This window comes from Solanum lycopersicum, chromosome 12, assembly GCF_036512215.1.
Source record: "Solanum lycopersicum chromosome 12, SLM_r2.1".
Classification (NCBI taxonomy): Eukaryota; Viridiplantae; Streptophyta; class Magnoliopsida; order Solanales; family Solanaceae; genus Solanum; species Solanum lycopersicum.
In genome coordinates this window covers 50,537,897-50,547,392 of record NC_090811.1, presented here as the reverse complement: position 1 = coordinate 50,547,392, position 9,496 = coordinate 50,537,897, and the positions used below count along the sequence as shown (strand labels likewise).

At 30.9% G+C, this 9,496-nt stretch overlaps 1 pseudogene; it reads right to left on the bottom strand.

Annotated features, from left to right (window-relative positions):
- Window positions 1-6,129: 6,129 nt before the first annotated feature.
- LOC101265110 (peptidyl-prolyl cis-trans isomerase CYP59-like) overlaps window positions 6,130-9,496 on the bottom strand; it is a 58,787-nt pseudogene continuing 55,420 nt past the window's right edge.

The following is a 9,496-nucleotide window of genomic DNA, read 5'->3' as shown; positions in this document are numbered from 1 at the left end:
ACTTGCTTAGACTTATGAAATGTATTACTCCTGGTATTGACCTGAACTATGAAGGGGTGCATATTGCTTTGGACGAGAGAGCGAATAGATTTTGTAGTGGTATGTTAGTTACTTAATGGGGAAGAAATGTGTAGGCTATTCGGGTACAACCTTCTCGATAGGTATGATGTGTTCTAGTTGTGGATTTAATAGACTTAACAATATGGTACTAGTGGTATACGAAAATGGATATGTTGATGTCAAGTGATCATGCTCGTATAATGAAATTCGATGTTGTATTTCCTTTTGAGAAACAAACTATTTCTTTACTATGAATGTTTGAGCTAAGCATTATTTTAAAGAAAGATTTTAATGGTAGATTGTTCATATGCTAGTAATGTGTTAAGTTAAAAAGTGTATCTCAAGGGTTCTAAATGAGGATAGGTGATTTAATCTTAAGGTCCAAGGAAAATGGATTAATACCAGAATAACAATCTTATGGGTAAAGAAAGTCCCAAAGTGTGTACTTATGTAAACATAATTGCAGATTTTAGTAAAAAATGAATATGAAAGTGGAATACTCCTTTGGGTTTGATTGGTATAAGTGAGTCTAAGGTTTCATCTTGATGAAAAAGTTGACTTCCTGGTGATAATAAGAGTTAACTAAGCATGATGGTAATAAGATTTTGTGATGGATTGTGATTGAGTTACAACTATATAATAAGGATTGTTAGTTAAACAAATTTGTATCATAATGACGACTGCTAACGAGTATTCAAGGATGTGAGTTGACACTATTTGGTGAATATTTTGATTGCATGGAAAGTTATAGGACATGTTGACACCTCTTCAATAAAATTGAAAGGAGATCGAGTCATGAATGAAAAGAATTAGTGTAATGTAGTTTAGTCTTTGGAAAGAGGTGATCGAGAACAAAGATATTTATTTTTAGTGCAATGTCAAAAGATTTTCCTTTAAATAGAATAAAATTGAGTTCAGAGACGCCTGATTTCATCTATTTTGCACTATTTATGATAACAGTGTCACAGGTTCATCATATTAATAAAAAAAACTATTGGATAAAACCTCAGAAAGGAGTATATATATGTTAATTCAACTCGAGTGTGATGATAAATTCTTTTGTAATTTTGAGTTTGATAATGAGTATGGTTCAATTTTTAGGGAAAGATATGATAAGGTCGATGGAGAGGTGAACAATGATAAGATAAAATATATGAATTCATAAAAATCATCAAATTATGAGATAATAATGATAGATAAGGGGGTCATAGGTTACATACTTGGATTCAAAATTTAAGATTTTTATGGTGAGTTTAGGTTTTTGGTTGTGTGCTTTTTCAAAGGTATTGATTTGTAAGATAAGAAATGGTCCATCATTGAGTATGAAGCATTTGGAAGGACTTACAAAAATAATTTGATTAGTAAATTTAGTTAATTTTGATTGTTAAACCTAAGAGGGGTTTCACTCAATGTTTTGATTTAGAGAATAAAGTAAAATTATTATGATTTGTTGGTCAAAGGATAAGATTGGTAAGAGAGTCAACCAAAGGACCAAGAGTTTGTTGTATTGAAGAGTTCAAGATATTTAGAATTTTATGACATAGAAAGACTTTTAGAAATATTAAGGAATAAGTCCTCTTGTATAAGCCCTTGGTTGGTAGTTTAAGGATTTATTAATTTTTTACTATGAGGTTAGATATGATTGTGAGATGTGAATTAGTTCCATATAGACTTATGAGGAGTTATTATCGACTTTTCTAAAGATTAAATTTTTGTTGGATGATAAACATCTATGTGTAGAAGATATTATGTGGTCATGCGGAGCTAAATTGTTCAAATTATGATAGGTAACTTATTGATGTTCGACGGTGTGGACGTACAGTTCTACATGGCTAATGAAGATTTTGATCAGATTGACACTCCATTGTTGATTGAACGATCTACATAGGAATTTGAAGGTTAGTAGAGATTATGAGCTTATAGTATATAGAATTATTGGGGTTACTAAGAATTTATTAAGTGTTGGTATGAGGTACAAAACGGTATGAATAAGTACTTGAAAATCGGTATGTGAAAGTTCGCGTGAAGTTGATATTGGGCGTTATTCAATTATTTTACCTTGATAGAAAAATATTTTTTATTTGAAATTAATGCTATCAGTCTTGAGTGTGGCTCATATTTGTCATGTAACCCTTAAATAGAAAAAGAAAAAGCAATATTTTGGAATTTCAAGAGACTACAATGTCTTTGCTAAGAAGACTTTGATACTAGTGACAGTTCAAGAGTAAGGTAAATGACTGGTATAATTGTGATGTTTGTTGGTATTAAGAGTGTTAGCTTAAATGGAGTAATGTGAGGAGTATGTGGGGTTTGATTAATTGATTATATGAAAGATTATAATGGGTACCAAACTAGTTGATTGTCGGTAGCTAAAATTTAAAGAGATGAAGTCATATGAATGGAAATGTTTGGTATGGGCGTTATGAAGGGAGTATACTGTGTTATTCGATAGTGGTCCCATACATTCTTATATGACCTACCTACTTCGTTTCGAATATGATTTGAAGTATAATTCGTTGTATATGCTCACATGTGTTTCTTTATCTATGGGTGGATCCCTAGTGGTGGATCGGGTGTACTGGTCCTGCAACATTCTCTTGGTAAGATGAAATCCATGACAAACTCATTCATTTTAGTTCTAGCATTTTTGATGTTGTTTGGGATAGTTGAAGTATACTAGTGATTATACACAAACAACTTGCTTATGATCATTTATAGAAGAGCTACCATGAATATTTACAGTCGTCTGAAATTCATAATATTTATTTAGTTGTCGATGTCACATTCCAACTAGGTGTGATTGGATGTGGGGACAAGTGGGTCGAGTTTTACTAATTTTTAGGTTTAACCATAGTCACAACTACTGATCTAGGATTCCGATAGTGTTGTTACAGGTTTTGTATGGTCGGTTGTATCGTTCGTTGGGTGACTACCTTATCATTTACTTCTTTGGGTTATATAAGTTTAATTTTTCCTAGATGACAACACCATGTTTAAAAATCACATTTTTATAGGTTAATCTCGTGAAAAGATTGTGTTGTGAAAAGAAAATATTGATAAGTTCTGTGATGGTTTGTAAATTATTAGTGGGTGGTAGTTGCTTAAAGTTCACTTTTGACTGTAGTCGGTGTCAGTTCAGAATTTTATTTTCTATGTGAGAAAAGATTTGTCATGATGTTGTGTTATAGTCTAATGACTTTTAGTTTAGATTGGGTTCATGGGTTAGTCTGCTTCTTAATAATCAGTCTTGATTGATAGAATGACCTTAAGGAGGAGCTCAGTCAGAGATATGAACACCGAATGGTAGGTCTTATCTTAGACTTTTGGTAACATTAGTTGTCCTTCCTTCTTCTTCCTTATGTTTGAGGATGAACATGATTTTTAGAGGTGAATAACGTAATGACCCGTACTCGAAAGTTCATTTTTTTAATATTTTGAATAGTTATTTAGGTATAATTAATTAATTTGCGAGCAATCTGTTTATTGTTAAATATAATGAGCCAAACAGTAAATATTAATTAAGTTATTAGGAATTATCATTTTAATGTATAATTAATTTAGAAAATAAAATAAAGAATGGATACGAAAATTTACCACTTTTGAAAGGCGACCTACGTGAGAATGGCAAACTTCACTTTTAGGCAAAAATGTAATTGCTAGCCTTTTTTTAATATTTTTACACATAGATTTGGAATAGGTTAGCAGAGCACTTTTATTTCCTTTGGGTTTTTCCTATAATTATCAAATTAGTTTTGATACTACGGATATGTAATTGAATAATATGTGTATCATATTATATGAATATCGTTAGATTCGTGATGTTTGAAGGAATTGGAACTTAATTATAGGTTGAATTTTGAGAAATTTGAAAGAAGTTGACATGTTTCTGACATTAAGATTCGGAGATTGATTATAAATTTGAGTGAAATTTTGGGTCTATGGCTACACCTGTAGTATTATGAGTGGTTTTAGTTTTGAAATCTTAATGTGATTATCTATTTGAATAGATAGTATTGATTTGAAAGTCAACCGGAAGTTGAATGCTCAAGTTCTGGAGCCGATGCCAAACTATTTGAGGCAAGTGAATTTCTAAACCCTTTTTAAGTGCATAGAATTGTGTATTTCCTTATGGTATATGTTTGGGAGTAATGAGAATTAGTGAGGGGTTGACTTGTCCTTGTTGAATCAATCTAATGATGGAAAAATGGTAATAAAAAGGTAATGTGATTAATTATTGGTGCGATTCTTGACAATGATTTGTAAGGGTTATTGCTTAATTGTTGATGTTGTATCACAGTTGTATTGTTGTGAATTGTACCTTATAATGAAAATGATAATCTCTTCATATTTTATGTGAACATGTCATTTGCATTGCTTTTGAGACATAATTGTTAAAAGTGTTCTGTGATAAGAGGATATACCATTTTGATGGACGTATCACGCACTACGATGGATGCATGAACATATATGTTCCTCATGCATTCCGTACTGTGAGACACCGGGCGTGTAGCGTTAGGTCAGACATGCATCATGATACTTGACATTGCATTGCACTTGTTTATTATTGGTGAACTTGATCTTCCATACTGTCTTTCTGTGGAACTTGTGATTGATCAATATTTAGTTTGTTGTTGAATATATAAGTTTTTAGAGTGTTGTTGTTGAGGATATGAAATTGTTAGATTGTTGTTGTTAAAAATATGAAATTGGTAAAGTGTTGTTGAGTTGTGTGCTTTGAACTTGTGAACTGTGTGGTTGGGCCAGTTTTATGCATATTGTAGTTTTGGAGGTTCGGTTAGTGTATTTAGGAGCACCCGTATTCTATTTTCTTGGCTTGTGTTTAGAAGTTTACTTTTTGAGTTTCGTGTGGTTTGGTACTCACCCCTTGCTTTATTTTTTTTTTTGTAGGTTACGAACTTCGATTTTTGTAATACTTTCCATTCTTTTATTTTCTTTGGCTTCTTAGAAATTTGTGAGATAGTTGTTTGTCATCTCACCAGATCTTCTTACTCCTATTTATAATCTTATTCTATTCTAGAAACAAGGTAACTTGAAACTTGAGTTTTCCTTTCAATCAATGTACACGCGATAACCCCAACTTTTGAGGATATTTTTGTGTTAATTATGGAATTTCACATTTTATTGTTATGGTTGAGTTCTGCTGACTTGTTGGGTCATGACAACTTCCCACATAAATAAAATAAACGGGCTTATTAAAATTTTACATTTTAAAAAGAAATGTAAATAATATGTATTTAAATATGCTATAAATAAGAAGAAGTTGTGAGATATAATTGAAATATTTTGCATTAAAATATGATATATGCTCATTCAATATTTTTTGCTATAAAAAGGAGTTTATATATTTCTTTTTAAAAAGTAGTTCTACTATAATTGCTCATTTCAAATTCACGTTAATTTATGTTAATATTTTTTAATATTTTAAAATTTTGTATATCAGTTATATACTATTTTATAGTTACAACACCCATTTTTCATTTTTTTTTAAAAAATAATTTTTATTTAATTGCAAAAAAATCTTTAACATCAAACTTAAAAGAGCATAGTAATGGCAGAGTTTGGTTTTTTTGGGGTGATAGTGGAAAGGTTGATAGATAAGTCACCCTTACTGCCACTCTACAGAACCGTACATGATATTTTCACCTCATACGGCTCCTCGTTCAATTCTTTCGAATTCATTGGATCCTTTTTCGCGTTCCAGAATCCCCCCCGTTTTCCACTCCGCCCCGAAGAGTAACTAGGACCAATTAAGTCACGTTTTCATGTTCCAATTGAACACTGTCCATTTATTATTATTCTCAAAGCATAAGATTATTCTCTTTATAAAACATATGCGGATCTTAGCGGTTCCAAATTCCTTATCTTTCTCATTCACTCTATTCTTCCACTTCAAATAGGTTCATTGCTCCGGCCCAGAATACAATTAATCCAGCATGGGCTATATGAGCCCCTAGTAGTTTACCGGATAGATTGATAAGTCGGGCATTCCCGGCCCACCAAGCGAAACCTGTGGTTTCTTGGTCACGACCAGCTAAGGCTAAAGTTCCATTAAAGAGCGTTTCCACGTGGTAGAACCTCCTTAGGGAATATAAGGTTTTCATGAGGCTTATCTTGAGCCGCCATCCAAGCTCGAATATCTTCGTTTAAGAGAATAATTTTTGTGTAGAAAGTCTCAAATTCAGGATCTTCCGCTGTGCGAATTTCCTGAGAAACGAAATTAATTTTTACATTTAAAATAGTACACTAATAGAAGTATTTATAGTATTTAAAAAAGGACAACTTTCACATATAGCAAATAAAAAGTTCATATTTGTATGCTATAACAAAGTTCGCATAATTACGCTCCATAGCAAACATACATGTGTATAATTCGCTATACATATACAATTAAACGAATTGTATAAAATAAATTGTATAAAACGAGAAAGAGAGAAACTATATACATTTGAATTTTTATAAAATGCGAAAGAAAGAAAAGCAAAAGAAATTGATTGTATAAGTGTATATTGGGAACATGTATATAAATGAAAAATAGAACTCGTTGTAGTTTATATACATATACCTATTGGTGTTGTTTTAAGTTGAATAAGTATATGAAATTGTTGTCTATTTCTTCAAGTTTGTTTATTTATACAGCGAAGGTTCATCCTTAGTTTGGATGTATAAGTTTGTGCAATTGTATATGTGTAAATGATCATTATACAAAAAGTATCCTTATAAAAAAATAATGCACAAAATTGTATCCAATGTAAATATTTATATTGTATGTACAAAGAAACTGTTGTGAAGCTACTAATACAATAACTATCAATGTATTAGTGGAACTGTACATTATAATTTTAAAAATTTGTGTATAATTAAAATTTATATCAGTGGAAACTATATATAATTTTTTAAGAAAACTATTATTTAGGGAGAAATTTTAGGAGAAATTGAAAGAAATTGGGAGGGTAAAAATAGCTAATGAATTTGTATAAATATAGAGCGTGGGCTCCAATCAATTGAAAAAAAACTGATTTGAAGAGAAATTTTAGAAAAAATTGAAAGAAAATGGGAAAGAGAAGACAGGAAATGGATTTGTATAAAAATAAATCATCAATTTTTTTCTAGATTCGTGAATCCCAATCAGATTGGCAACATATGTGCAACATTTGCTGGGCAATACAAATAAATTAAATAGTAGCTATAGAATTTATTTTAATTTAAATGTTTGCTATTATGTACAATTTTCTCTTTTAAAAATCCATTTTTTTGTACTAATATGTAATCAAAATATAATAAAGAATGACTAAAGTTGTATAAAAGATATATTTTGATTTGTGAGAAGAGAAAAAGCATTTAATCTTCAAATCGATACAATTTAATATCTTAACGCTCTTGAAACAAATTAATGCACTCAAAGTATCATGTGTTGCTATATGCATATCAAATCCACTATACAAATTATACTAAGATATATGTATGAAATTGTGATATTGAAAATAACATCACAACAAAAGTGAGGTGAATAAGTTACATAAATCCAATAACATAAGATCGAGACATACATGAAGGAAGAGTAACTATTAGTTAACTGATGAGAAACATTTTCATAACCTAAAACTAGAAGTGATCACACTCATTTTATCCTATCAAGACAAATCAACCTAAAACTCAACAATTACGATAATATGCGAAAATTTATAATCAACTTAAAATTACCCTCACAACCTGTTGTCACGTGTACAAGTCTCTGAAATATTACACTTGATTCAAAATTAAAATACAAGTCGCAATTGACATTGTTTCTATAATAAAACAAAATCATAAATAGAAGTAAGCTGAAATGACAAACAACTACCTCACAAATCTCCACATGAAGCCTCAGAAAAGAAGATAACATAAAGTATACAAAGATCCAAACTCATAACCTACAAAAATATAGTAGCGAAGGGTGAGTTTAAACCACACGGTACTAAATAACTAAACTTCTAAACAAAAGCTAACAGGATAAAATATATGCTCCTTACACCCCAATTAAACCTCCACAACTATAACTTGCACAAAACCAACCCAACCTAACAGTTCACAATATACACAGCACACAACTTAACAACAACACTCTAATAATTACATATTCTCAACAACAATCTCAATATTCTTCAATAACAAATTCCACATAAAGTTACTCACAAGATAAACAAAACACAACATCAAGCTCACTAATGATAAAGATGTGCAATGCAATAGAATGCAATCTTCAGGTATTGTGATGCATGTCTGACCTAATAACACATACCCGTTGTCTCTCAGTTTGGGACCCAAGGGGACATATCTGCCCATACATCAGTCACAACATGTGACAAGTGCCTTGATAATAGTATTCATCGCGAGGCGCAAAACGTCCCTCGATATATAGTATTCGTCCTAGTATGCGATACATCTCTCAAAATATATTATTTGTCACGGTTTGCGATACCTCCCTCAAAAGATAGTATTCGTCGTGGCATGCGACATGTCCCTCGAAATGGGACATCCTCTTTAATTTCTTATTCTTTCTCAATTCACATAACACTTGTCAAAACTATGTTTCAAAATAATGCAAATGACATGTTCACATAAATACTGAGGAGATAACCATTTCATAACATTGCAAAATTCACAACAGCCCAATCCTGATACAACATTAACAATGAATTGACAAGCTTTTCAAAGATATTATCAATACATCTTCAACCAATAACGAATCACATAGCCTTTTACTATTCTTGTTTCATCATTACAATTATTCAAATAAAAAAATCAATCAATCACAAAGTCTCATTACTCTCTAACACATATCAAAAAGAAATACATGATTTTACACACTTAACAATTCTACTTTGCTCAAACAATCGAACGATCACTCCAACACTTGAGCCTTTCCTTTTCATTATGCCTCCAAATCAATTCAATCTATTTAAAATTATTCATATGAAAACAAATCTGATGACACCCATAGTACTTTATTTAGTTTTGTCTCAATAATTGCATCAAAAAGTCATTTCAAGCTTATAAAAGCTACTAAAAAGTTTAACATAAAAATAATGGTTAAAATTCGTAAAACGACTAAGAGGGTTATTGCATCATCCACCACTAAAAATTATGTTAGTTCTAAATATAAAGAAGAAGAATTAAGAATAATTGAAATTAACAAAAGCTCGAGGTATAATTTTTCAAAGTCGTGTTCATCTCTCCAAGTGATGAACTTATCTTTAGGAACATTCCACCTAAATCAACTACCAAGAGCTCAACTTTTGAATCAAATTTTGACAGACTTACAAATCAACATTGATTACCAAGACATGGAATAACTCATGAACCCAATCTATCTTGAAGCTCATTTTATTTAACCATAACACGCCCATCATGACGAATATTTTCTCACATAACGTAG